The sequence below is a fragment of the Oryctolagus cuniculus genome, chromosome 4 (assembly GCF_051225735.1).
Source record: "Oryctolagus cuniculus isolate XC-2025 breed Fujian yellow rabbit chromosome 4, ASM5122573v1, whole genome shotgun sequence".
In the NCBI taxonomy this organism is placed as follows: Eukaryota; Metazoa; Chordata; class Mammalia; order Lagomorpha; family Leporidae; genus Oryctolagus; species Oryctolagus cuniculus.
Window position 1 is genome coordinate 1,430,021 of NC_142870.1, and position 16,862 is coordinate 1,446,882.

A 16,862-nucleotide genomic window follows, 5' to 3' on the forward strand; every position below is an offset into this window, starting at 1 on the left:
TGCGGCTCCGGCACCCCGGGTTCTAGTCCTGGTCGGGGCGCCGGATTCTGTCCCGGTTGCCCCTCTTCCAGGCCAGCTCTCTGCTGTGGCCCGGGAGTGCAGTGGAGGATGGCCCAGGTGCTTGGGCCCTGCACCCCATGGGAGACCAGAAGCACCTGGCTCCTGGCTTCGGATCAGTGTGGTGCGCTGGCCGCAGCAGCCATTACAGGGTGAACCAATGGTAAAGGAAGACCTTTCTCTCTGTCTCTCTCTCTCACTGTCCACTCTGTCAAAAAAAAAAAAAAAAAAAAAAAGAATAGGTTCTTTAATCATCATGTCCATTAATGTTCATTTCCTGTAATGGGTTATTAGTAATTGAAAGGAATAAAGTAGAGTTGATAGTTGCTGTGGTCGGGTGTTCTGGAATCCTTGTCCATATGTTGTCCAAAAGTGGGCTGATTTGTTGCCTGCCTGGGAGAGGTAATATCATATGGTCGTTATTTTGTTTGGATTTTTGGAATGGAGTAATCGATGATGTTAGTATTACATGTAGTGTTGTACTGAGTGAGTGTGGTTCTTGCAGCGATTATAAGTGGCATTTATTATTTTTACATCAGTGGTACGTGGAGGTCGAGGATTGGGAGGTTCTGGTTTTGTGGGCTGTTGCAGACTAGGGATGCGTTCTTAGCTTTGTAGGTTGACCTGGTGCCGTGGAAGGGATAGTGAGGCAGTCTTAGAAGTGTCCTTACTAAGATGCTGTCACCTTTTGATTGATTGTCTATTTTTTTCGAGTAGTTTGGTGGCATTAATGAATTGGTCTTGGGGCTGGTGCTGTGTCGTAGCAGTAAGGCTCACCGCCTGCAGTGCCAGCATCCCGTATGTGTACTTGTTTGAGTCCCGGCTGCTCCACTTCCAGTCCAGCTCTCTGCTATGGCCTGGGAAAGCAGTAGAAGATGGCCCAAGTGCTTGGGCCCCTGCACCCACGTGGGAGACCCAGAAGAAGCTCCTGGCTTCAGATCAGCACAGTTCCGGCCATTGTGGCTCATTCGGGAGTGAACCAGTGGATGGAAGACACCCCCCACCCCCGCTCTCTGCCTCTCCTCTCTCTGTGTAACTCCAACTTTCAAATGAATAAATAAATCTTTTAAAAAAATTGGTCTTTTTGTATGTTGAGCCAGAAAACTGGAAATTCCGTCATTTTTAGTCAGGTAACATGGATAAGATGGGCTCTCCAGAGTCTGGTTGTGTTAAAGGTGAATTTAAGATTTTCTTCATTGCTTGTATATATTATTGTTGTATTTCCATCTTTAATTATTTTTTTTGCATGTTGGTTTCATTTTTTGTTGTTGGTTCTGTTAATCCAGTCATGTGCTTCATTCCCAAAATGGAATTCCTGCTGGAAAGTTTGTGATAATTTCATGTTGATTTGTGGGAAGCAGATGATGGCCATTTCAGCTTTCCATCATGTTTGGTCTTTGTTATCTTGTGTATTCTTAATTCCATGTATATCTCGTCCAAACAGGCAAGCGGTAGCTATGTGTTTGCACTGGAGGGCATGTTTATCGTTGAGTCCGTAGTATACTCTTATTATTTAAATACTTGGGGAATGATTTCTGTTAATACAAGTGGGTTCCTAGTGCGCTGATTTTCCGTGAGTCTTCCACACTTGGTTGTGAGGTGTTTCTTACTGTTGGGTCTAGGAATTCTTAGGGTTTTGTGTTTGTAGTTGTTGAAGTGTGGCGGTTTAGGGAAGTCAGCTGCACACAGTGTAGTTGTGTCTGTGTTCATCTGTAAGGTCTGCTGGGCAGTGTAATCTGTATGGGAATGGTATTGGTTCAGTAAGTGGCTCGAGTCTTGGTTGTATCTGTGGTATATGTGAGTTGGTATAGGCTGTTCTGTTGGGATGGAGGGTATAGTGGGTAGCCAGCTTTGTTCGCCAGTTTGTACTGTTTGCTTGTATTCACGTTCTCCGCAAAAGGCGTAGTGTCCTGCCAGGACAGTGGCTGTAAAGATTAGACAAATACATAGGTTGTAAAGATCACAAATCTGAGAAGATTTGAGGTTGGTTTGCAGGGATTGATCCTAAATGTAGGCACTTGGGAGTCAATAGGAAGCGTTACTTGGTACAATCTGAGTTGGACGTAATCGTCAGAGTCCGAGTCTGAGTTGTTGAGGGTGTTTTCCAGGATGTCTGTAAGGATAGTTAGGAGCTGGTGATAATACAATCCAGAAAATTAGTAGTTCATCTGCTGGTGAAGGATCCAGGTTGATAGGTTAAATAAACGAAACCTGGTCCCCTCTCAAAAGTTCTAACTGTCCTGGATTGCCGGTGGTCCAGTATGTATTCCCTGAGCTTGCAGCTAGAATTTCCTGTGGATGTAATGTATGATCTTTAAAATGCTTTTTTATCAACTTATATGGTTTTACTTTAGGTTCTGAATCTTATGGTATACTTTCTGAAAAATTACTAGCATTTTGTATTATACTTTCCCTGTGTGGACTTTCCCTGTTTATCCTAGGTCTTGAATTTAATTCATAGACTGCAGTATCTATGGCATTTTAAATTTTTTATTGTTAGGGTTTTTATATTTGATTAACCTGTTGAGTCTTTCTGTATTACCATGTGGGTTGTATGCCCTGTGGTAGTTCCATATTGTATCAAAGTTTTCTGCCCATCGTTTTACTTTAGATCAGAGAAAATAAGTTCCTTGGTCACTTTCAGTAACTGGGGATGCTGAAATGTGAGATCTACGTCCATAAAATATTAATGGTGGCACCCTGATTTGGGTGTGTGCGTTCTCCCACGATTCTTAGTCCTGTCCCTGTATCCACTATTGTGCATGCATATTTTTTTTGAAATTTAGGTAATGGTCCTATAAAGTCAGTTTGTAACAGGTAATTACATATTCTAATTTTATAGTTTGATGGTGGTTCTCTATGTCTGAATCTAGGTTTTAAATTTGGACAAACTTTACATTGCTTAATAGCATTTTTGCACTGTTGCCAATAACTGAGTTTCTGTTTGTGAGCCATTTGTATACAATTCCATATATTCCAGTGTATCTAACCATTGATATAACTGAATAATTTCTCCTCCTGTTATTTTTAGTGAGTCTGTGTTGACTATTTTCTGTTTAAGTTCTCTTTTTAATTTTAATTTAGGTATGCTGGTTTTATATTCTCCCTTTTTCTTAGTTATTTTTAACTTAGGTATATCAATTTTCCAATTACTAGGGCTCCTTTAAATTTTAATGGTTGCTGTTTGGATATTTTGCTAAGTTTGTCTGCTACCTCATTCTATTTTGTTTCAAGGCCAGCTTTGTTAGTGTGGGCATCTACGTGGGTAATCATTATTCCAAGGTTTGATTTTGCTGTTTTAGTCCAGGTCTCCTTGGACCATATGTCTTTGCCATTAATTTGCCAATTGTTTCCATTTACCAGACCTGATTGGGATTCCATTGCATGCACACCATGAATCACTAAAGATGTAAATAAGTGTTTGGCCCTCCTGGATCGTCCTCTCTCTCGCTAGCCAGATTTCAAGAACCTCTGCGTGTTGTGCAGTTGTCCACCTGTTGGGGTCTTAAGCCTGAGGCTGGCCCCTGACCAGCAGGGGACAGTACAAGCACTCCCCGACAAGGCGAACGGGAGAGGTAAGGTCCACGGGTCAAGCACACCGCAGGAAGCACCCGTGAGTTCTGTCGAAGCAGGAACTGCTTTATTGAGGAAATGTACAGGCTTATAAAGCTTACGAAGGACATGCGCAGTAGAGGAGCCAATCAGTGAAAAGGTCATGCAGGTGTGGGTGGACCACACACAGGGGCATCTTAAGCAAGGTATAGGGATCACGCACTGTCCACGTGTCCGGAACTAAAGCGGACCTATCCTTGCTGGTGGTCCAATAGCCGCAGCGGCCACAAACACACCCCCTGAACATCCACCAGGCGCCATGTTGTCAGGAACTATTTTAGGCAATGCCCAATATTTCCCCCTTTTGTTTTATATTAAAGAGAGAAAGAGGAACTGAGCGGAGAGTGTGCCTGTCTTAGGTTGTCCCCCTCTGAAGATCTTACCTGTCTTTGACTGCTACTCCAGCTATTAGGGGCTGCCCCAGGGGATCTTACCCATCATTGGCTACCACCTCAGCTACTCAGGGTATGATGTGTTATACCTCTGCATCTTGGCAGTGGCCGTGGGCGGACGTATAGGGTTCCCAATCTGGCACTTAAAGAGCGGCATAGCCCCGTTCTTGCAGAGTGGCATATTGTTGTTGGACCACCATTAACTGGACCATAGCGATGCGATATTAAACAAATTTACAAGGATAATGGAGACCAAGGGGCCCACAAGGGGGAGGAGATAAGGAAGCCATCCCCCAAGGCCTAACCACAGGTCAGGGTCTTGGAAGGTCTTGATCTTGTCCCTGACGATGCCGGAGCGATTGGCATAAAAGCAGCACTCCTGATGTACCGTGATGCTCCAGTCACAGTGAGGCAGAGACCAGTGTGGTCTTTTCATCCCTGTAAGAGAACAGAAAAATCCCTCCTCGGGAGGGGTCCTCCTGTGACCTTCTTAGGCAGAGAGGAGAGGTTTCTCGCAGGTTCCATAAGGGATTGGAATCCCCCTGAGGGAAGACACACCCAAATCCTCTACCAGCCCTCATCAGTGGGTCTGGTCCCCCCAGCTCCCGTCAGTGGGTCCTTCCATTTCCCCCTAACCGAAAGGTAGCGTACTTGGAGGGGCCAGTGTTTGTGAAAGGCTGACAAGGGCTGATGTTTTGGAAAATTTAAAATATTTAAGGTGCGCATGGCCATTCGTAGCTGGTCTTGTGGGGGTATGATTCCTCCTGTTTGTTTTATAAGTTGTTCTTTTAAAATCTTATTTTGTCTTTTGTTGATTGCTTGTCCTTGTGGGTTGTGAGGAATTCCAGTGGAGTATTGAATATGCCATCTGTTGAAGAATTATTCTGTTGTCTTACTAATGAAGCAGGGGCCGTTATCAGTCTTAACTTTTACTGGTAGCCCCAAAATAGCAAAACATTGTAGAAAATGACTAACAGCATGTTTGGCCTTTTCACCTGAGTGAGCAGTGGCCCTACAGGCATGGCAGTATGTGTCAGTGGACGTAAACATATATCTAAGCTTGCCAAATTGTGCATAGTGTGTAACATCAGTTTGCCATAGTATGTTGGGCTTTAGTCCTCTAAGATTTACTCCAGGTGTTTGGAGAGGTGGGACTTGTAACAGGGGAAGACATGATTTGTAGGTTCTTATCCGTTTAAGGTCTTTAATGGTAACGGAAGGAAATCTATGATGTAACTCTCTCCAATTTAGATGTGTAAGGTCGTGAAGACCTTGAGTAAGCTGTCAATCAGGAATGGTTTCAGTTGGGGCCGTCAAGACCCCATGCGTTGCCGGTGCCGCGGCTCACTAGGCTAATCCTCCGCCTTGCGGCGCTGGCACACCAGGTTCTAGTCCCAGTCAGGGCGCCGGATTCTGTCCCGGTTGCCCCTCTTCCATGCCAGCAATCTGCTGTGGCCAGGGAGTGCAGTGGAGGATGGCCCAAATCCTTGGGCCCTGCACCCCATGGGAGACCAGGAGAAGTACCTGGCTCCTGCCATCGGATCAGCGCGGTGCACAGGCCGCGGCAGCCATTGGAGGGTGAACCAACAGCAAAGGAAGACCTTTCTCTGTCTCTCTCACACTGTCCACTCCGTCAAAAACAACAACAACAACAAAAAACCATGTGTAGCCAATTGATCTGCCGTTTTATTGCCTTACACCCATTTGGCACTTCTTTTCTTTTTGAGGTTCACTTAGAGTATAGGGGAATCCTTGGGGCCCAGCTTATCGTAGTGGACACGGAGCGTCATAAGTTGAATTTCTTGTGTTTTAGCATTTATGAGTTGGATTAGTTTGTTTAATATGCAGGGCCCAAGGGTACAGATAAGGGTAAACAAGTCATGTTAGTTGTATCCAATGGAAGAGTCAATCCGGCCAGTTGGGTTTCAGCTGGGTCTCCTCATCTGCACTGAGCTGGGGAATTTACAACCTGGTACTTTCCTTTAACACCGAGGGCCTCGTAGAAGGGGGGTTTATGTAACAAACATGCCAACATGAGGCTATAAGATCCAGCCGTGTCTGATTTCTGAAAAGCCAAGTATATAATTCGGGGCATACATAAAAGTCTGTTAAGGCTGCTATTTTTAACACGTGAGAACAGCCTGGCCATTGGGGATCTGACGCGTGTGGCAAGTTGCATCCTCGTGGGCCCCCACACTCTGGCCATCCTTTGTGAATATGGGTCCAGTCTCCGACATCCCGGGAGCCTCTGGCCAGGTCACAGAGGTTGAAGTAGAGGTCAGGCCACCAGGTTTGGGGGACATTATGCGTGGTGCTGTTAAGGATCTCTCCATTGCCAGTGCTAGTCACTAGCCAGGTCACCCGCTGAGGTTGGTGTGGGTTTCTCTGGGCCACCGTCTGAGCCAAGAGGGTTAGAATGACCATCAGTCAAGGCACCTCCATCTGAAATGGTTAAAGAACATAAGAGCTTGTCAAGGGCTGGGAGCCCTTGGGGATGATTAGTAGTTACTTTTTTGGTCCTTTTTCCTTTGAAAATGAGCTGTGACCACCACAAGCGTTTCCTCTCCTTGTGGTCATTCTGTTTGGACATCTTCCTGTATGGAGGAAATGGGCAGGAACTTAAGGTGGAAGCCAGACTGGGGCTGTCTTCCCTGTGGGGAAGATGCATCCAGACCCTCTGCCTGTGTAATTAAGGGGTCTGGTCCCCTCCATTGTTGCGTTAGAGGGTCCTTCCATTTAACCTGAACCTGGGGCCTGGGGTTTAATTTGCCCTAGTGTTTTTGGAATTTTGATTCAATTGACCCCTTGGAAAAATTGAAAATATTGATAGTGAACAAAACCATTTGTAATTGGATATGGGGGCTAATTCCCCCTTTTCGTTTCAAAAGTTGTTCTTTTAGGCATTGATGATTTCTTTCCACAATTGCTTGGCCCTGAGGGTTATAAGGTATTCCTATAATGTGTTCAATATGCCATCTGTTAAAAAAGTCCAACATTGCTTTACTAATAAAGGAAGGTCCGTTATCAGTTTCAACCTGTGCTGGAAGGCCTAGAGTGGCAAAACATTGAAGGAAATGTGATTGTGAACGTTTAGCCTTTTTCTCCTATATGTGCTGTGGGATTTTTTGCTACCAGGGGATGTATTTTACCCTGTTCCCCATCAGGACTGGTCCATTTCATGAGGGCGACTGTTTCCTTAGATTGAGAATTGTCCCCCACTCCCAGTATTGATGGTCCATCTGCTAGCTCCCAGGTGGGCGGCACCTCCTCTTCTCAGAGTACCATCCTGTCCACCCCAGTGTTGATCAGGCAGTGAAACCTTTTTCTGCCTATGACGACACTCATCTTGGGACAGAACCCCTCCATGAGGGGGGCAGTCCAGTGGGCTTGGGTCGTTCTAGTATGGGTTGCCCCCAGTTTCCCCTTGGACGGGGTTCCTCTTGAGTAACGGGGATGGAGGACACCCCCCCCCCCCAGTTTAAGGGCTTCCCTTCTAGATCAGTTTGGACCTGCAGTCCTTTTTCCAATGGTGTCCCTTCCTGCACCTAGGGCAGGGTGTGGGGGCGGCTGTGACCCTCCTGGTTGACTGGCGGGGAGAAGCTGCGGACATTCCCTCTTGTCCACATTTAAAACAGGTCCCCTTCCCTGCAGTCTTTGAAACTCCCTGGCCCTGGGCTGCCAATGCCTGAGTAATAGCCTCAGTCATCGCGGTTGTTTGAGCTTGTAAAGCTAGGGCTAACTGATGCAGTTGTGTACCCACATCCTGGGAGGCCCCCACCCACCTGCTTAGGGAAGCGTCCCTTAGTCCTGCGCAAGCCATTCTTTCCCAAACTAGCAATTTTACAAACTGATCTTGGAGGTCTCCCACCAGTAGCTTGCGATGAACGCTCTGTTGGACTGTGTCTATAAAATCTGGCAATGGCTCACCCAGTTTTTGTCGCACCCCAGCTATGGGAGACTCCGTGGGCCCCTCGTCAAGTTTGTACCAGGCATTAAGCCCCACCTGTCTCACCTGACCACAGGACGGGCCAGGTACCGCTGCCTGTTGTACCCCAGTGGAATACCCTCTCCTGTTCCCGACAGCATAGCTTAAGTAATTGGTATCGCAGGAGGGGCTTGCCGATTGGCTTCAGCCCACACCTGTCACTCTTCTTTAAAGAAGGCACACCATTTGATGAACTGAGAGCTAGTCAAGACAGCCTTGGCCACATCCAGCCAGTCCTTAGGGACACAGGGATGGTAAGCAATATCCTGTAGTAAGGTCTGGGCCCAAGGGGAGTTTGGGCCATCCTTGGCTACTGCCTTGCGGAGTTCTTTGAGGTCCTTGGCCTCCCAAGGGTACCATTCCAAGGGCCTATTAGCACCCGGGGCCAGATTGACTGGGTAGGCTTGAAGGGGCGAACCCCATGGTCCAAGATCCAAGTCCCCTCGTGGTCCCCTACTGGCTGGATAAGCTTTCCTAAGTTACCTCCCCCAGCCCCTGCCTTTCAGTGGCATCCAGGTCACACAGGTCCCTCCGCGGGGTCGCATAGGGCAGTGCTCCCTCCTCAGTCCCAGGCACATATGGAATCATTCGGAATGCAGGCTTTGAGGAGAAGAAATTTTACTTTCATCCTAACTTCCATTCTGCATGCCTCAACCTAGTCCACACGTTCTTCATCGAATTTAACCCATTCCTTTTCTTCCCTACTGTCGGTGTTATCCTCTGTCCCTTCCATACCCCAGGCTGCCGCCTTTTCCTCTTTGGGAAAGATAGAATTACCCATACTAAGGGTTTCACTTACCCTGAGAGACCACTTAGCCTCGGCCGAAAAGTTACTGTTTGGGCCCCACATTCCCACATTGGGCGCCAGATGCAGAGTCTTAGCCCACCCAAACGAGTGTGGACTGGGTCCAAGGAAAGGTAAGTGTGCCACTCGCCTGTTCCCCAGCCTCTTGATCCCAGAGACAATCAGACGCCGTGGGAGTCAAGTCAAGCAGGAACTCATTTATTATTGCGCAGTAAGTCTCTTTTAAAGTGAAAAACCACAGAGCTATAGGGGAGGGGAAGACAAGCCAGCCAATTGTTTTACAGGTTACCCTATCACGCACTTGGTTTCCATAAGGTTCACGCACTGACATCATCTCTGCTGATGCCTGTGCCCAATCAAGTTTTCTTGTAAACAACTCGGACTCCGCCTGTCTGATTTCCTCTCGGCGCCCTCTTGCCACCCTCATGCCCCGCACACCACTTGATGTATAGAGGACCAGGGAGTACAGCTTTAGCCAAATTTTTCCAGTCTTGGGTGGCACATTGTTGATGAGCGAGACCCTGGAGAATAGTCTCGGCCCATGGAGAATGTGGCCCATCTTCAGAAACAGCGTTTTCTAATTGTTTTGGCTCTTGGGCTTCCCAAAGATACCACAGTGCAAGCCGGTTGCCTCCCTGATGACATTTACTGGAAAAGCCATGCAGGGTGAAGATGAGACTCCACCCGGTCCATAGAATGGCGGCTGCAGGTCATCTCAGTCAGAAGGACAAGATGGTGGCAGGTGATCCAAGGGAGGGGAATGCCCATAAGGGGGTGGCCACATGGACGGCACAAGGCCGGACATCCCCTCTGTAATTGGAGGCACGGTGGGTCGAGGCCGCGCTGGGCCTTTAGGGGTTCCCGCCACACCTGAAGGCTCTACCTGAGTTTCAGCTGCCCCTGCGGATTTCTGAGCCTCCTGACGTTCCTCACCGAAGGCCCCCAGCTCGTCTGTGTCCTGTCAGCCTGCTTAGGTGTGCACGATTTTTTGTGCGGCTTTCCTTCGGCCGGGGTCAGTGGAAAGCAAGCCTTCAGGGCAGACAGGGTAGGGTAGGTCCCCAATGGCGGAACAGTCCCGAGATTGAGCTCCTGTTTTTGAACCAGCTGTTCCACCTGGTCCCATGTGGACCCGTCAGAAAGATGGGCAGCAGCGAGCCATGGCACCGCTTCAGTAAGGGCTTCCCGAACCTCCTCGGCCTGAGAGCCAGAAATTTCTAAACCTTGAGCCTTTAGTATGTATCTCAGCGCCTTAGGCTCTGGGTCATCAAACTTAGCATGAGATTGCCTCATCCTTTCGGGGATACCTTACCTCAAGAGCCTCGCTTAGCCATGTCCGCTGGTACCTTCACTTTGGCCAGAGTCAGTCCTCTCGGGCCGGAGTCAGTCCTTCTTTAGGGCTCGTTCAAGTCCATCAAGCCCCACATTGGGCGCCACTTGTTGGGGTGTTTTATTTTATTTATTTATTTTTTTGACAGGCAGAGTGGACAGTGAGAGAGAGAGAGAGGTTTTCCTTTTGCCGTTGATTCACCCTCCAGTGGCCGCCGCGGCCGGTGCACCGCGCCCGGCGCACCACGCTGATCCAAAAGCAGGAGCCAGGTGCTTCTCCTGGTCTCCCATGGGGTGCAGGACCCAAGCACTTGGGCCATCCTCCACTGCACTCCCGGGCCACAGCAGAGAGCTGGCCTGGAAGAGGGGCAACTGGGACAGAATCCGGCGTCCCGACTGGGACTAGAACCCGGTGTGCCGGTGCCGCAAGGCGGAGGATTAGCCTAGTGAGCCACGGCACCGGCCTTGTTGGGGTCTTAAGCCTGAGGCTGGCCCCTGACCAGCAGGGGACAGTACAAGCACTCCCCGACAAGGCGAACGGGAGAGGTAAGGTCCACGGGTCAAGCACACCGCAGGAAGCACCATGAGTTCTGTCGAAGCAGGAACTACTTTATTGAGGAAATGTACAGGCTTATAAAGCTTACGAAGGACATGCGCAGTAGGGGAGCCAATCAGTGAAAAGGTCATGCAGGCGTGGGTGGACCACACACAGGGGCACCTTAAGCAAGGTATAGGGATCACGCACTGTCCACGTGTCCGGAACTAAAGCGGACCTATCCCTGCCGGTGGTCCAATAGCCGCAGCGGCCACAAACACACCCCCTGAACATCCACCAGGCGCCATGTTGTCAGGAACTATTTTAGGCAATGCCCAATATCCACCTGCTCATTTGTCAGGATCGTTCTGTCCGCGGGTCTGTAGGGGGCAACTTCCCAGCATAGCTTCCGGTCGTCTACCAAGGCTGATTTGTTCTGGCCATGCTGTCCCCGTGTACCTATGAGTTTAGGTGGTGGCTTTTCTTTTATTTGTGGTGGTGGAGCCACCATCATTTTGGCCACTTGTTCAGTTATTTTTGAGACATCGCTGCTTATTTTTGTCTCGTTGCTTTTGTCTTTGTTTCTGAGAGGAGGAGCATGGTGGGGGCAAGAGGCGCGGAGTCACCACATAGACCCCGGGAATCGGGTGAAAGCAGGCCTGAGGCAAGCAGCCCACAGACTCATTTATTTCAGTTGCTACAGCTGCTAATATAGCCAAGGCATCCAGTCCGGTCAAGGGGCGGTCTATGCCCTAACCAATCACAGCCTGTTGCCAGGCAGTTTCCAAAGGCATCAAATCACAGCCTGTTTTCAGTCAGGCTCTGTTGCCAGGCAGTTTCTGAAACCATCCAATCACGACCTGTTGTCAGTCAGGCTCTGTTGTCGTGTGGTTTCTGAAGCCATCCAGTCATGACCTGTTGCCGGGCAGTTTTTGTTGCCAGTGGCCATCTTGGCATGACCTTCTCATTCCACCACATTCCCCCCTTTTCATTTATTTTTGAGCAACAGGAGGCATGATTCTTGGCCATACCATTGTTGACCCCCTCCATACGCGGCTATGCCTGTCTTAGGTTGTCCCCCAGGGGATCTTACCCGTCATTGACTAACCAGCGCTCAAAACGGGAGACCACAGGAGTGCTTGCTCAGATGGGGGTAGGAATGAGGAACAATGGTTATCAGGAATGGCATGACCACATGCAGGCTGTGGGCCATTTGAGTGCTGACTGGAGCTAGCGGGGTATAAAGCAGTAATGGATGTGGCTATGGGCAGTTTCTCAGGGTAGGATGATAGGGCAGGTGCATCTGCTAACAAGGTGGACTCTCAGTCTTGTTCAGCTGGTTCTGGTTGGCTGTCAGTTGCAGGCTTGATGTTTCTGGCTGGTACCCAAATGGGCTGTCCCGCATTCTCTGGAAAGACACAAGCATATCCTTGGCCTTTGGTTAGCAGAGGGTGTGGTCCCTTCCATTCTCCTGTCAGGGGATCTTTCCACCTAACCATAGGGGCTGGGGTCTGGGATGGAAAGGATCCCCAGTGTTTATAAGCTGGGCTGATCCCTTGGGAATCAAAAGTAAGAAAATTGATAGTGAAAAGGACCTCAGTCAAAGCAAGCTCTGGGTCTGGGGGCATATGATTGTTATTCTGTCTTTGTAAGAGATTTTTAATCATCCTATGAATTCTTTCAATGATTGCCTGTCCCTGTGGGTTGTATGAGATACCTGTGGCAGACTGTATGTTCCAGGATTTCAGGAAGGAATTAAATCCCTGTGATGTATACGCTGGCCCGTTATCAGTCTTTATGGTCCAGGGGACACTAAGGACCAGCATGGCTGATTTAACTGCCTTTATCGCATTAGTAGTCTTTTCTCTGGATTGGGCTTTTGCAAATACAGCCTTTGAATAAGTATCTACCACCACATGGACAAACTTAAGTTTACCAAAGGAGTTAATGTGGGTGATGTCCACTTGCCAGAGCTTATTAGGAGCAAGGCCTCGCGGGTTCACTCCTGCTTGCTGCAGTGGGCCTAACGGGGTGAGGGGTGCACATTTCTTGCAAGAGTGCACTAGGTGTTTGCATTGGCTCATTGTTAGCTCTGGGAAAAGCAATTCTCTGTTGCTTGCTGACATGAAATTTTTGGTGTAGAATATGGGCTTGTTCTAGCTGTCCAATGGAAGCCATGTTGCAGGAGATAAGATGATCAACCTTTTTGTTGCCTTGAAAAATAAAGCCAGGTAACCCAGTATGTGATCTTACGTAGAGATATACCATGGGTGTTTTCTGTTCTCAGTTAGCTCTTTAAGTGTTGTGAACATCTGGTCAGTTGGCTTATTGGTTGGGTTAAAGACTGCAAAAGGGATCACCTTTGCTACTTGTACTGAGTATTTGCTGTCCAAAAATATATTTACCGGCCCATCCTGGCTAAGGAGTAGAACCTTGATTATTGCCCTTATTTCTCCCAACTGTACTGATCCCCCATGGGGTTCTACATGGATCTTATCTTTTTCTGTTGAGGATTTAATCACTATCCCAAACAGTGACTTTTTGGCATCCGTAAACGCACATGGTGCCACGGGTATAGGTTGATTAGCAGGGAAAGCATGTTTTGGGTAGTCTATTTCTAAGCTTTGTAATGTCTGGAGTAGCCTTTCCCTGGCAGGTGATTGACAACCTGTCCTGGGAAATTTATCATTAAAGTATGAAAGAGCGTGCTGTTCTGCATCAATGTGGACAGTTCTAACTGTGATAGGGGTAGGACCGCTGTGTCCGGCTCTGTGTTAAATATCTTATTGGCATACTATCTTAATTTAAGTCCCATCATAAGGATGGCATCTACTTTGTTAACTATTTTACGACACTCGCTCCAGGCTATGTGCACCCAAAAAAGTGGTCCGTGTTGTTGCCAAATAACTCCTAAGGGGGCCTTGAGGGTAGATATGGTTATGGTAAATAGAGGCATCTGAGGGTCATATCTAAAGGTTTTTAAATTTGACAGCTGGGTGTTGATCTTCTCTATAGTGGATTTGGCTGCTGCTGTCAGTGTGATTTTTGAAGAAGGGCTGTTCCCCTTAGTAAATCGTATAGCGGTCTAAGCTCTGCAGGTGTTAGGGGAAGGAAGGGCTTCAGCCAATTGATTTGGCCGCATAGTTGCTGAAGTTCATTAAGTGAGTATTCATTCTTGACGTTTAGGTTTGGGCCCATTGGAGATATATGGGAGGAGATTTGATAATCCAAGAATTGAAAGGGAGGAAAATGTTGTACCTTTTCTGTGGCAATAGACAAACCCAGGAATTGTAATTTCTTACCGTCTCACTTAGGCCTTCAGAGTTGCTGCATTCTCATGAGCAAGTCAGATGTCATCCACATAATGTAGGACCAAGCACTGATCTTTAAGTGTGCTGATTGCATGAGAAACGTATCTTTGGCGAATGGCTGGGCTGTTTTTCGTGCCTTGTGGGATACTGTCCACTGGAATCTTTTTGCGGGAGCTGGAAATTGGGCTCCCATACTGTAAAGGCGAAGTAGGCCGTTTTATGATTTTGTTGATGGCTCTCAAATCCTGCAGAAGCCTATATTTCCCGTTTCTCTGGTGTTACAAAAATGGGCGTGTTGTGAGGGCTAGTGGAGGGCGCTTTGTGTCCCTTTTCCAATTGTTCCTGTACCAATTCTCTAAGGAAGTTTGGGTTGTAACATTGGCCACTGCTCTACCCAGATGTTTCCTGTTGTTTCCCATTCAATGGGGATTGGGCCTGGCTTTTGTTTGAGGTGAGCAGTGGCCCCTAGAATTGGGGGTGAATCTTACTTGTAGGTTCTCCATTAAAGCTGTTGGCTTGTGGAGATTTGTGATCTGTAGTAAGGACTGCTTGCATTTGTGAGAGCACATCTCTCCCCCATAAGGTCGTTGAAACCTCAGCAATTAGTGGAAAGATGGTTCCCATATCTCCATTGTCATCTCGCCACGTTACAGGCGTGATGACCTGATCAGCCGATTTTAATCCTCCAACGCCTTGGAGGTCAGGCCCGGGCGCTATCTTCCAGTGTTGCATTTTTTTCTTCCAATGTTGGATTTTTTCTTGTGTTGCTAGCTTTTAAGACAGTGGCATCTGCCCCTATATCAATTAAACCCACAAAGGCAATGCCATCTAAGTAGAGGGTCCATTTTGGCCTCAGATTGAAGATAGGCATGGACCAGTTCATAGTGCTGGGACTCCCTCTTCCTTGCTGGGCTGAGGGCCGCCCCGCTGGGAGTTTAAAGGCTTCATCTTGCAATCCTTTGCCCAGTGAAAGCCTTTTGTACATCTGGGACACAGCCGTTTGGGCTTGCCCCGTCTGGCAGCGTTTGGGCAGTTTCGCTGTAGGTGTCGCGTCCCCTGACGTCCCCAGCAAACTGGAGGGTCGTTAGACTTCCTTGTGCTCAGTTTGTTAATGGCCGCAGTTAGGGCTTGTATGGTTGCAGGGTTTACCTCCTCAGCTCTTTTCTGAGCTGCAGTCCAGCCAGGCCGGGTCCCCCAACCCAGGCACAGCCTCAGGCACTGCTGGTCCAGGCTCTGGCTGGGCTGCTGGCTGTATGTGCGCCTTCTCTGCTTTCTCCTGGGGGCTCCATTCACGGTAGGTGCCCCTCACGTGGGCAAGAGGAGGTTGGCGGCAGTGGCTGGCCACTCCTGCCCCCAGTGAGGGAGGGTTAGTGGATTGGACGTGTGATCTTCCTGCTGGTCAGTAGAAGTGGGGCTGGCCCTGGCTAAGGAACCCATCTCGCCTTGTTACGGGTGCCTATTAATAAATTCGGGTTAATTTAATTAACCCGATTAATAAGCTATGTGTTCTTGCCTAATAGAGAAAAATTTGAATACAGGCATAAATGAGCGAGGCAGCATGATAAGTTCAGGCTTCTTATTCAGTGAGAGAAACGCATAGGAGAGTGAGGGCCTGTCTAAGAGGGAAACCTGGGTTCACACCGAGCAGCAGAGCCAGCCCCGTGGAGGAGCATGCAGGCTGGGCAGCGTGAGGCAGGTGGCCCGAAGGTGGGGGGCAGCAAGCTGGCCCAGGGCAAAAGGAAAAAAGGACCAGGTCCACCATGTTCCGGGCCTTTAATCCATTTCCAAGGGGGAGTGGCTAATCAGTCTGATTGGCAGGTGGGCACAGAGGCATGGACAGGTAGGGGCATGAGGTCACACAGGGGGGCATGGCAAAGGGGTGGCCCGCCAGCTCACAAGCCTAATCAATTTCATCCTGTATGCCTGCCAACAACAGCCTGACCCCAAGGTCACGTGGCCTGGGAGAAGGGGGCACTGCAGCCTGGGGAGGGGCTGCTGCAGACTGCACAGGTGTGTTCAGCCCAGGGCACTGTACATTGGCTTAGCTGCTAAGCAGGGGTGGGGCCGCCCAGCTGGCCCCTCTGCTGTCCTGAGACAGGCGAGCTGCACAGCTCAGAACTCAGGGCTGAGTGCGTGCTGCTTCTGTGCCCGGGGCAGCTCCCTTCAGGCCTGGGTGGGGTGTGAGAAGCTCAGGGCCCGGGTCTGCCTGCACTGGGGTCACCCTGTCTCTCCTGACTCTCTCCAGTTATGTTCCCGTGCTCGGGGGCCTCGGAACACAGGAAACAGAACCTGCCTCACGTGCCCCGGCACTAGGACATGCTCTCCCTGCCCAGGAGAGCATCTGCCCAACTCCCTGGACCCTGGATCTCAGACCCAGACCCAGTGGAGGCATGTTTGCTGACTGACCCTCTGAAGGGCTGTGGTTTGCCCTTTAACGAGACCCCAGGATCTGCCACGGAGGGAGGCAGCCCTGGCCCCTGAGCAGGCCCTGTGCTGTCACCTGCTTCCTTGGGAGGGGGCACCTGTGCTGCTCTCTGTGGACGGCCCCTCTCCCACCGAACTGTCCTAGTGCCTGGAAGCACCCGGCCCTCCCGAGGGCCCTGGAGCAGGGGTGGGGGAGAAGTCAGGCACCTGCTGTGACCCTTGGTGGCACACAGTGTCCTGTAGGTTCCAGGACTCTGGGCACAGGTGGCAGCTTATTCAGCAGGGGCACCCCTGGGGCCACACTGGCACCTAGGGGGCGGGCTCCCGTCACAGACTCTGGCCTAGAGAGCCTGCACTGCTGGAAGGGATGTGCAGTAGAACCAGTCTTGTCCCTTGAAGTCCCCGTGCGAGCCTG